Here is a 10,915-nt window from a genome sequence, read left to right on the forward strand (position 1 = left end):
ACGCTGACCTTTAAAGAACTTCTAATGCAACAGGATTAACTTTCTGTCTCTGGAACTAACTGAATTCTATCAGAAAGTGTAGTCGATTTTTTTTGAAAAAGAAATAAGAATAATACTGAAAATCGAAATAATAACATGTGACTGAAAACGCACAGCTGCTATGGTAGGGTCGGTTAAAATATTAATTAATATTTCAGGTATCTCTACTTACAGCTCATCACAAAGTGAGTATAATCAAACACCTCTGTGGATGCGAGGACAGTATATTTCACATCACTGCGGCAAGCCACACATAGAAATATCGCAGATTGCTTTAAATGTTGTTGAATGAGGCGACATTTGTATTTTTCCAATCTTTTGCAACCATGCCCGAATATATTGATTACTGACGATCAGTACTAATAAACCCTCAATCTGTTCAGCCGCCACTTGGAGAACCTTCTGCTGTATTCTCATAATTTTTAATTTCTCAACACCTTTTCCTTAATCAAAGCAAATGCACTCACTTCTTCTCCCGGCAGTTTGAAACTCCCTGGCGGACCAATCGATTCGTAGAGACAGAGAGAGTTCCGCACAGGTCGGGAGAAGTGTTAGAAAATAACGCGTTTAGCGCTGCTCGGCGCTTTAGATTATCGGGTATGACTGTGAGGCAACTTTCCTGTTCTGGGTCTCAGATATGGGATGGCCAGTAAACTTTCAGCCTCCTTGATGGCCACTTCTGCGCCAGGTCCATCAACCTGCAGCTCCTTCGAGGCCGAGATAGGGAGCTGGAGCAGCAGCTCGAGGACCTTCGGCTTGTTAGGGAGAGTGAGCAGGTGATAGACAGGAGTGGTAGGCAGGTAGTCACCACGGGACTACAGGAGAGAGATAAGCGGGTTACTGTCAGGAGAGGGAATGGAGGGCGTCAGATAGTGGAAAACACTCCTATGGCTGTCCTCCTTAACAATAAGTACTCCATTTTGAGTGTTGTAGGGAGGGAGGACATACCTTGGGGAAGCAACAGTGGCCGTCTCTCTGGCACTGAGCCTGACCCTGTGGCTCTGAAGGGTGGGGAACTGAAGAGGAAGGAAGAGGTAATACGGGGATTCAATAGTTCGGGGGTCGGATAGGCCATTCTGTGAACGTGAAAAAGACTCAAGGTTGGTAGTTTGCATCCCATTTGCCACGATTAGTGATGCTTCTGATCGCATCCACAATATCCTGAAATGGGAGACTGAGCAGCTGGGGGACATAGTACATAGTGGCATTGCGTACGGTTTCCCATGAAAGCCTCCTTCAGAAAGTAAAGAGGTATGGGATTCAAGGGGACAGTGCTTTGTGGATCCCGAATTGGCTTGCCCACAGAAGGCAAAGAGTGGTTGTAGACGGGTCATATTCTGCATGGAAGTCGGTGAACAGTGTGTGCTTTAGGTATCTGTTCTAGGATCCATACTCTTTGTTATTTTTTTTTAAAAAATGACATGGATGAGGAAGTGGAGGCATTGGTTAGTAAACTTGCTAATGACACAAAAGTTGGGGGTGTTGTGGATAGTGTGGAGGGCTATCAGAGTTTACAGCGGGACATTGATAGGATGCAAAACTGGGCTGAGGAGTGGCAGATGGAGTTCCACCCTGATAAGTGTGAAGTGGTTCATTTTGTTAGTTCAAATATGATGACAGAATATAGTTTTAATGGTAAGACTCTTGGAAATGTGGAGAATCAGAGGGATTTTTGGGTCCGAGTCCACAGGACATTCAAAGCTGCTGTGCAGATTGACTCTGTGGTTCAGAAGGCGTACGGTGCATTGGCTTTCATCAATCATGGGACTGAGATTAGGAGCCCAGAGGTAATGTTGCAGCTATCTAGTACCCTGGTCAGAGTCCACTTGGAGTTCTGTACTCAGTTCTGGTCTCCTCACTAGAGGAAAAATGTGGAAACCATAGAAAAGGTGCAGAGGAGATTTACAATGATGCTGCCTGCATTGAGGAGCATGCCTTATGAGAATAGGTTGAGTTTACTCGGCCTTTTCTCCTTCGATCGATGGAGGTCAAGGGGTGACCTGATGGAGGTGTAGAGGATGATGAAAGGCAATGATCTTGTGGATAGTCTGAGCTTATTCCAGGGCTGAAACGGCTAACACAAGAGGGTGCCGTTGAAAGGTGCCTGGAGGTAGGTACAAAGGAGAGATCAGCGATAAGTGAGTGCGTGGAATGGGCTGCCGGCGACGGTGGTGGAGGCGGATACGATAGGGTCTTTTAAGAGACTCCTGGATAGGTACATGGAGCTTAGAAAAATAGAGGGCAATGGGTAATCCTAGGTAATTTCTAAAGTAAGGACATGCTCGGCACAGATTTGTGGCGCGAACGGTCTGTATTGTTCTGTGGGCTTTCCATGTTTTGATGTTTCTAAGCTGGCTTGGCAAGTGGCTCTTCGACGCGCTTCATCAGAGTTAGATATTCACTCAGAATTTGCACAGAACGACAAGGGAAACTAAATATTGCTTCTCTCCATGTATTCCCGACGAGCCTAATTCTCCCGTCTCGTTCAGCGTTGCCGTTGTTATGACACATTTCCCTGTATCCTCTCGATGACCTGTGCCTGTTGCTGTGCACACTCAGTCCTCGCTATCGTAAGTTTAGAGGTTTCTCAATGCCGTGACTCCTTCCCAGTGGCAAAACGATGGTAGGTTTAAGATGCAATTAAGGTTATTCTGTCCATCGTCTACTAAACCATTTTTCTCACACTTGGTCGCATAAAATTCCAGACGCGACTCTTTGGGGCCATTGATGTTTGGGATCGCAATGCACATTCTGGTAGTGGGCTCCAGAACCTGATCGCCCTCCGCCTGAGGAAGAGTTTCGGACATTAATTATCACAATGTCTGTCCTTTCCCCTGCAGAGATACTCTCTGACCCACTGAGCTCCTGCAACAGAAAACTATAATCTCACTTTACATTTACTTCCGGAAAGCCCGTATCTGAATTTTGAGAGATACAACACTAGAATCTGCAGCATTAAACAATGGAGGAAATGAGCGACTTGGACAGCATGTGGAGTGGAATGTCCACGCTTCGGTTCAAGATGTCTTATCTGGCCTTAGTTAGTGAGCATTCGGACGGTACATTCACAGATTAGTTAAACAAGGGAGATCAGTACATTCCATATGGATAGGTCAATACAATTAAATTAACTAAATTGTGTGTAAAATAATACATTTAGAGGATAATCTGAAGGGATACTGCTCTGTTGCTTTCTGCGCTATGTATTCCCATCATCTCTCTTCAATCAATGACTCGCTTCCGCTGGTATTATTGGCTAAAGTTCGTGACAAATAGGAGCAATGAAGTAATCAGCAACATTCTTTCATCAACATCAACACTAAACTTGTCATTGTTGTATGCTTATTATACGGGAAGCGATACAGGTGATATCAGGTGCTAAACGGTAAAATACCGGTCCAGAGCACGCCCTTCAGGAGGATGAGAAATTCAAGAGAAAGAAATCAGGATGACAAAACACTACATGTTAACTCAGAAGGCGTGAGTTTGCTCGAGCTAAAGGAGAATCCTCAGTGCTTCTGCCGATATGTTAGGAGCAGCAGGACTGCAGGGGACAACCTTGGTCCGCGGGGAGATCAGAATGATGTTCTGTGCGTGGAGCCAGAAGAGGTGGGGGTGATTTACTCGCGAGACAGTCACAACGTCGAAGGAGTGAGACAAAGCAGCGGCGAGATCATGGACCCGATGCAGATTACAGTGGATGAGCTATTTTGCAGTCTTCAGGCAAGTGACGGTGGGCGAATCCCCAGGACAATGAGTTCCCTCGGACCCTGTGTGGAGCAATAGGGAAAAACTACCGGATCATTACTTTCTGTACAGCTACCGCTCCTTTCTGCAGAAAGTCAGGAGCGCCGAGTTTCCTGGCGTGCACATCACAAGTGATCTCACATAGTTCCTCAATACCACGTGTTTAGTCTCGAGGGCAGAGAACTGCATCGAGTTCCAGGGGAGATTGAGGCAAGAGAAGCTTCCCGCCTCCATTCCAACCAGACCTAAGCGGAACACAGTCGGCAGTGTCCTTAGCAGCTGCATAACCGTCTCACACGGGAATTGCAAAACATCTGCACACGAACATTGTAATGGAGTGTGAGGACCGCTGCGAGAATCATCAGGGCTCCTTCGTCCACATCCTAGAAGCGCTGCGTTCACAGAGACCTCAATATTATCAAAGGCAACTCCCATTAGTTCTGTTGAACCACAATATCATCGACCTCATACCGTCAGGAGGAACGTACTAAGGGATAAGAACAAGGACTGTTTGGTTGAATAACATCTTCCTCGCTCTTTGAGACTTCTGAACACCCAGCTGACATCCGTTAATCATTACTTATGGCAAAGTCTGTAGAAATATACATATATATTTAACTATATGTCCTACTGTATATGTATGCTTGCCATCTTGTACGTCTCCAGAATATATTCAAATCTCTGTTAATATTGTTGTGTTAACAATATTTTATGTGATTTAGATTTTGTGTTTCACAGCTTGGGTCCAGATAATTAGTTGATTCATTTAGATGTATACATGTTTATGGTTGAATGACAGTAAATTTGAAGCTGAATTTGAATGATAAGTTTGAAGAGGTTTAAGTGAAAATGCAAGAGATGGTCCAACAGAACAAGTGGCTAACGACACGAATGGTATTCGAATGCACGTTTCCAAAGCAGAATGGATTACCAGTCCATCGCTTTAACCTCACCACCACCTCGTCGGTTATTCAGGGTCTGTATTTCTTTGGAACACACACAATCTCTGTTTATGGTCCACACGTTTGCTTTATGTTCTATTTCTATTTCTATTGCTGTTGCCTGTCCATGTTTACCGGAATTCGTGGACATGGATAAGGAAGGGTTGGAACGATATGGGCCAACCACAATAGAATGCAAGTAGTTATCATAGCCCCCATAGACTATATGGTCATGTTGAACATAAGTGTTCTATTCTATGCACAGTAACTCAGAGAACCTGTGAGTATTCTGTATAGTGGAAAAATATAAAATTCTTTTGAATTAACAATGTCCAGCTGTTTCCTTATCACGCTGTTTGAATTCACCACCTGGTTCTAAAATAGTAACTTTTCATGTCTTGGGCAATCACGATAACACGGCAGCTAACAAATTTCTAAACAATCTGACCATGTGGCCTAATGGATAAGGCGTCTGATTTCGGCTCTTGATGTGAGACTATCAGAAGATTGCACGCTCGAGTCCGGTAACAGTGGCTAACCTGAAGCTGATGGCTACATGCATCGATTTCGAAGTGGCCCGCGCCCTGTATAAAATGACCGGATTACTCCGCCTTCCTGGGGAGCATAACCTCATCTCGCGTCTTCGTTTCACGCAACATTTAAATTTATATTTGTTGTCTGTGATGTATTTAGGAAGCCAAGCTCATAAACAACACGTCAGAGCTTCCCCCAACTGCTGATTGGAAGGCGAAGTGTGCTTCACATTCACAGGTCAGGCCGCAGCAGAGGAAACAGTTGAACGTCTTATCCATTGGGAAAAGAGTTTTAACGCACGTTTCCCTTTCATCAACAACGTGCGCGGTGTCTGTCCTGAATAGGACCCAAAGTATCCTCACCGGAATCCGGAAACATGGCTATTTTTCAAGGAAGAACGAAGGGCGACGACAGCCTGATAGGGTTGGAGATGTCAGATTTCAGTCTGAGGTGTGAGAACGCTGTGTTGTCTTGTACCCTGCCCAGTCCCAGTGTGAATCTTTGAGAAGTATCACTTTGTTGAGCGTATTTCAAGCAACGATAATACGGAACTGATTGTGTAAAATGTGTTCACACCATCTACAGTTGTCATGTTGACTAAAACAGTAGTCAACACCGTCGGCAGGATCTTTCAAAACATCTCATCTTCAATGTCCGCAATCCTAAACTAGACTAATCCTATCTGCTCGTACCAAGTCCATTTAATTCTATTCTCGGCTTCTCTGTCAAAGCAAGCAACACCTCCTTCTAAACAGCAGCAACAAGCTGGGGAAAAAAAATCTCCGACCCCATGCCCGGAAACTTGAAATCACATGAATCCTTTGATTGGCTGCAGCAATGAAATTAACCACAAGACCATCCACAATGGCCGGGTTAGATTAGTGATGTAAGACTTTGTGTTTAGGTCGCAGTTTCCACTGGAAAGGTAGTTACCCATCCCGTCCATGACAGTTCGGCATTCTTCCTCCCTTTCGTTCTTTCGTTTTCTTCATTTTACACTCAGTTTTGCTGAAGAAAAGTTTCTGTCATTGAGCAAATATCCCCATCCTGTTGTATTTCACGATTTTCTCCTTTTGCCCTCAACTGTCAGCAAGATGTGAATCATCCTTTACACACTCTCTCTCATTCCATCTCCATACCAGTTTTTACCGAAACAGCAATGTGGTGACGGCATCGGCGATGGCGGTCATACTGGACGTGGAGCGGGGGAATGTGGATGATAGGTTGTACAGTTTGAATGGGAATCCTCTTGTGAGTTTCGACGTAGATGCACCGAAAAGAGGTAAATACAGATAGCAAAGTCGGAAGGTGACGTGACAGGAGTTGGAAGGTCACGTGATGGAACAATGCTTGTCGGTGAAAGTATAATCAGCGGAATGTGAGACGAACTTGCGAAACACACACAACATGCTGTAGGAACTCAGCAGGCCAGGCAGCATCGACGTGTGAAAATCCGTCCTGAGTAAAGTTCTTATTGTGTGCCTTTCATCAAACGTCTCCACTGGTCATGGGACAAATACTTCTGTACACCCGCCTGAAATCATTCTAATTATCTACCGTCCACCAGCCGCCGGGACAGGAAATTTCTGAGAAGCATCACCCTATGCGAGAAAAATATGCTTGGAATTGCGTTTTGAATTCCACCTCCTTCCTGATGGTAACAGTGAGAAGAGGAATGTCCTGGGTGATGAAGTCCTTAATGAGGCCTCTCTGAGTCACCGCTACATGAAGATGTCCTGGACACAACGGAGGCCTGTCCCCAGGGCGGAGCTGACTAATTTCATAAATTACTACCAGTCTTGCCGCTGTCTTTTAGAGTGCTGTCAAAGAATCAGATGAATTTCAATGGACGTACGTGGACATCATTGTCAGTCGTTGCCACACAGTCTGGTGTGGGGCGGGGCTCCAATGCGTAGGATCGAAAGCAGGTACAGAAAGCTGTAGTGGCGGGCACGCCTCGCCAGTATCGAGGACACGTTCGCAATATGGTGCCAAAAGAAGGCTGCGTGCATCATTCAGGACCTTCGCCAGACCAAACATGCCCTCTGCACATTCCTACCCCCTGGGGTGGGGTGGGGGATTGTAGCGTGCTGTGGTGGATGTAGAGGAGTCTGAAAATAGAAAATCACATTTTTATCAAGAACCACTTCTTCCACTCAGTTTAGTCGTTTCTAAACACATGAACACATGAACTCTCCCAGGCAATTCCCTTTTAAAATTTCTATTTATTTTATTTATCGCAATTGATAGTGCTGTACAGAAAATAAAAATAATGCTTAGTGAGAGATAACATAGGATCAGAGGATGGGAGTTATATACAGTCCTCTAGCAGTCGACGTTAAGTACAAATGACAACCGGAGCTGCACAAGGCATGGGAAAATAGCAATATTACGGTGGTCATTGTATGATCTCAATATGTAGGTAGTTTGAGAAAGTCCAGTTGTCGCTGGATACTCAGAGAGGGAATTTGTGTAATGCCTTCTGAATGGATTTTTAGAGTACGTTTTGGTTGAGCCCATTAGAAAAAGGCAATTGTGGATTGTGTACTGTGTTGTGTTTCGACCAGGTAGATTAAGATACAGGAATGTTTGAGAGGCAGTGATTGTAATATGATCGAATTTGTCCTGCAGTCTGAGAGCGAGAAGATAAAATCAGAGTTACGAGTATTTCATACAGTAAGTGGAACTGCAGTAACACGAGTGAGGAGAATATAAATGTTCAAAGGGTTAATTTTATTGTCAAAGTCCGCATGTACAATACAACTCTGAGATTTGTCTGCTCCAGACAGCAATGAACTACCGAGAGACCATCGGTTTTCATGAAAGGACAAACATCAACCCCGGCTCGAAAAAAGTAAAGAAACAAATCTCGCAGACCCCAAAATGCCTCCTCCCCCGCAGCAAAAAAAAAAAACCAATAGTGACAATAAAAAAACCGGACCACGTCACTCGCGGAAATAAAGTCAGGAATGATAACAGCCCTCGACCCCCTCACTCACATGGAAAAACAAAGTCAACAACTGTCGCCGACCCCGTCACTGGCTGAAATAAAATCAGGAACCATAACTGTCCTCGACCCCGTTACTGGCAGAAAATAACAGGGAACTATGTCTGGAGCCGTCCAGGAGGATTGGAAAGTGGCTCCAGCATAGCTGACGGAAAATCCACAATGGCGAGTGCTTTTGGGGGGAATTGGAAAGGTGCATCCCAAATAAGAATAAATATTCGAAAGGGAGGATGAGGCAACAATGGCTGATACTGGAAAGTAAAGACAGCATGAAGGCAAAAGTGAGGGCTTATAAAACAACAAGCATTAGTGGGAAGCCGGAGGTTTGGAACCCTTTAAAAATGGCTAATAATAGAGAAAATACCATTTTTCAGACATATGATAATAAAAGGGATACAAGAGTGGGTATCAGAAAGCTGGAAAATGACGCGGAAGAAGCAGTAATGGGGGAAAAGAAAAGGGACGAACTGAATGAATATTTTGCGCCAGGCTGCTCTGTAGAAGACACCAGCATAATGGCACCGAGAAACACGTGTCAGAGGGCATCAGTGAGAGTGGATGCTGTGACCTGGAGAAGGTGCCTGTGAAGCTGAAAGGTCTGAAGTTAGATGTCATCGGGACCAGTTGGACTACACCCAGGGTTCTGAAAGAGGCAACTGAAGAGATTCTGTCAGCGCTCCTTCACGTATGTACACCAGCTCCATGACAAAGAAAGCCCAGCAGTGTCTCTACTTTATTGAGAAGGCTGCCACCCACCATCCGCATCACATTCTACAGGGGTTGTATTGACAGCATCCTGAGCAGCTGTATCACTGCCTGGTTCGGAAATTGCACCATCTCGCAAGACCATGCGGCGGATCGTGACGTCAGCTGAGAAGATCATCGGGGTCTGTCTTCCCGCCATTACGGACATTTACACTACACGCTACATCCGCAAAGCAAACAGCATCATGAAGGACCCCACGCACCCTTCTTACGAACTCTTCTCCCACCTGCCGTCTGTGAAAAGGCACCGAAGCATTCGGGTTCTCACGAACAGACTATGTAACAATTTCTTCCCCCAAGCTATCAGACTCCTCAATACCCAGAACCTGGACTGACGCCTTACTGCCCTATTGTCTTGTTTATTATTTGTTGTAATGCCTGCACTGTTTTGTGCACTTTATGCAGTCCTGGGTAGGTCTGTAGTCTGGTGTAGTTTTTTTTTTCTGTGTTGTTTTTTACGTAGGTTTGTCTAGTTTTTGTACTGTGTCATGTAACACCATGGTCCTGAAAAACGTTGTCTCGTTTTTACTATGTACTGTACCAGCAGATATTGTCGAAATGACAATTAAGAAATGACTTGACTTGATATTCCAGAATAGATCCTGATGGTTGGAAAACTGAGATTGTCACTCCACTCTGAAGGAAGTTGGGCTAAAGAAAGGAAAATATAAGAAATGTAGCCTGACTTCAACGTGTTCAAAAACTCAAAATATTCGAAGCACATTGAAGATCAAAGACAGTTGAGGAGAAAGGGAGAAGATTTGTCAAACAGATCATCGTGTGGTACGGTGATGCACCTTGGAAGAAAGGATAAAAAAGTCTCTGAATGGGGAAGGTTTTCAGAAATCAGAGGTGCAAAGAGACCTTGTGCAATATTCCGTAAATGTTTAATTCCAGGCTGAGTCAGAGGTAAAGGAAGGCAAATGCAATTTTAACATTCGGTTCAGGAGGGGTAGAATATATAAGCAACAATGTAATGTTGACATATGTCCGTCATTATAAACCTGATTCTGATCCTGATCTTTATCCCTAATACTGGAAATCTCCTTCATTTACGATAATGACGCCAGTGTTATCCCTCCACACTCCCGTTCTGACCTAACGGTGTTGAAACAAATTCCACAGCTGTCCAATTATACTATTTGTATTAGAATAATGAATCACCTTTTCCATTATTAAACATAAATCAAGTAAAACCCTCACTTCAGGGGCAGTGCTACGGTGGGTGCTGAACATTGATGCGATGCTGAACATTCTTCAGCTGCGATGGCCGAGTGGTTAAGGCGTTGGACTTGAAATCCAGTGGGGATTCCCCGCGCAGGTTCGAACCCTGCTCGCAGCGCTCACACCTACAACCCCACTGCCAATAAAATTTAACACCCTTGATGCTGTCTGACCGCTGCACCCTCTGTGTTCAGTTGAGAACTACGTATTTTTACACTCTTAAATACAATTCAATACAATACATTTCTACTCATTGTGCAATGTTCATTTCTATTCTGACTCTGATCAATCCCCTCGAGTCAGCTTAAACTCTCTGCAGTTCGGAATTTTACTGTCTTGTTAAACTAAAAGAATCAAACTCGGAGAACGGACATTTCAGCGTCAGTGTAAAGAAGTGGACTCTGTCCTTTCGCTCTCCGATTCGCATGGCGAGGCATTTTCATCCTCTGTCAGATTCTAATCGCACTCAATTCCTGTGTTACTGTAGTTGTGGCAGAGTCCACCCGAGAGCATTAGCGTCTCCCTCAGCTGTAACTAGAGCTTTCCCATGATCAAATCTCCGGTACGTCTCTGCAGCTGGAGATGTTGCAGATCACGGGCAGCAAGCGGTAGAAGCGAGCAATGTACGGCCCACTAGTGTCAATACGACCCACTAGTG

The 10,915-nt window shown here is 44.7% G+C and overlaps 1 non-coding gene across 1 annotated transcript; it reads left to right on the top strand.

The window, feature by feature from the left end:
• The first annotated feature begins 10,293 nt into the window (after positions 1-10,293).
• trnas-uga (transfer RNA serine (anticodon UGA)) lies at positions 10,294-10,375 on the top strand. The gene has a single exon. It is a non-coding gene; the product is annotated as a tRNA-Ser (tRNA).
• The last annotated feature ends 540 nt before the right edge of the window (positions 10,376-10,915 follow it).

Source organism: Hemitrygon akajei, unplaced genomic scaffold, assembly GCF_048418815.1.
Source record: "Hemitrygon akajei unplaced genomic scaffold, sHemAka1.3 Scf000048, whole genome shotgun sequence".
NCBI lineage: Eukaryota > Metazoa > Chordata > Chondrichthyes > Myliobatiformes > Dasyatidae > Hemitrygon > Hemitrygon akajei.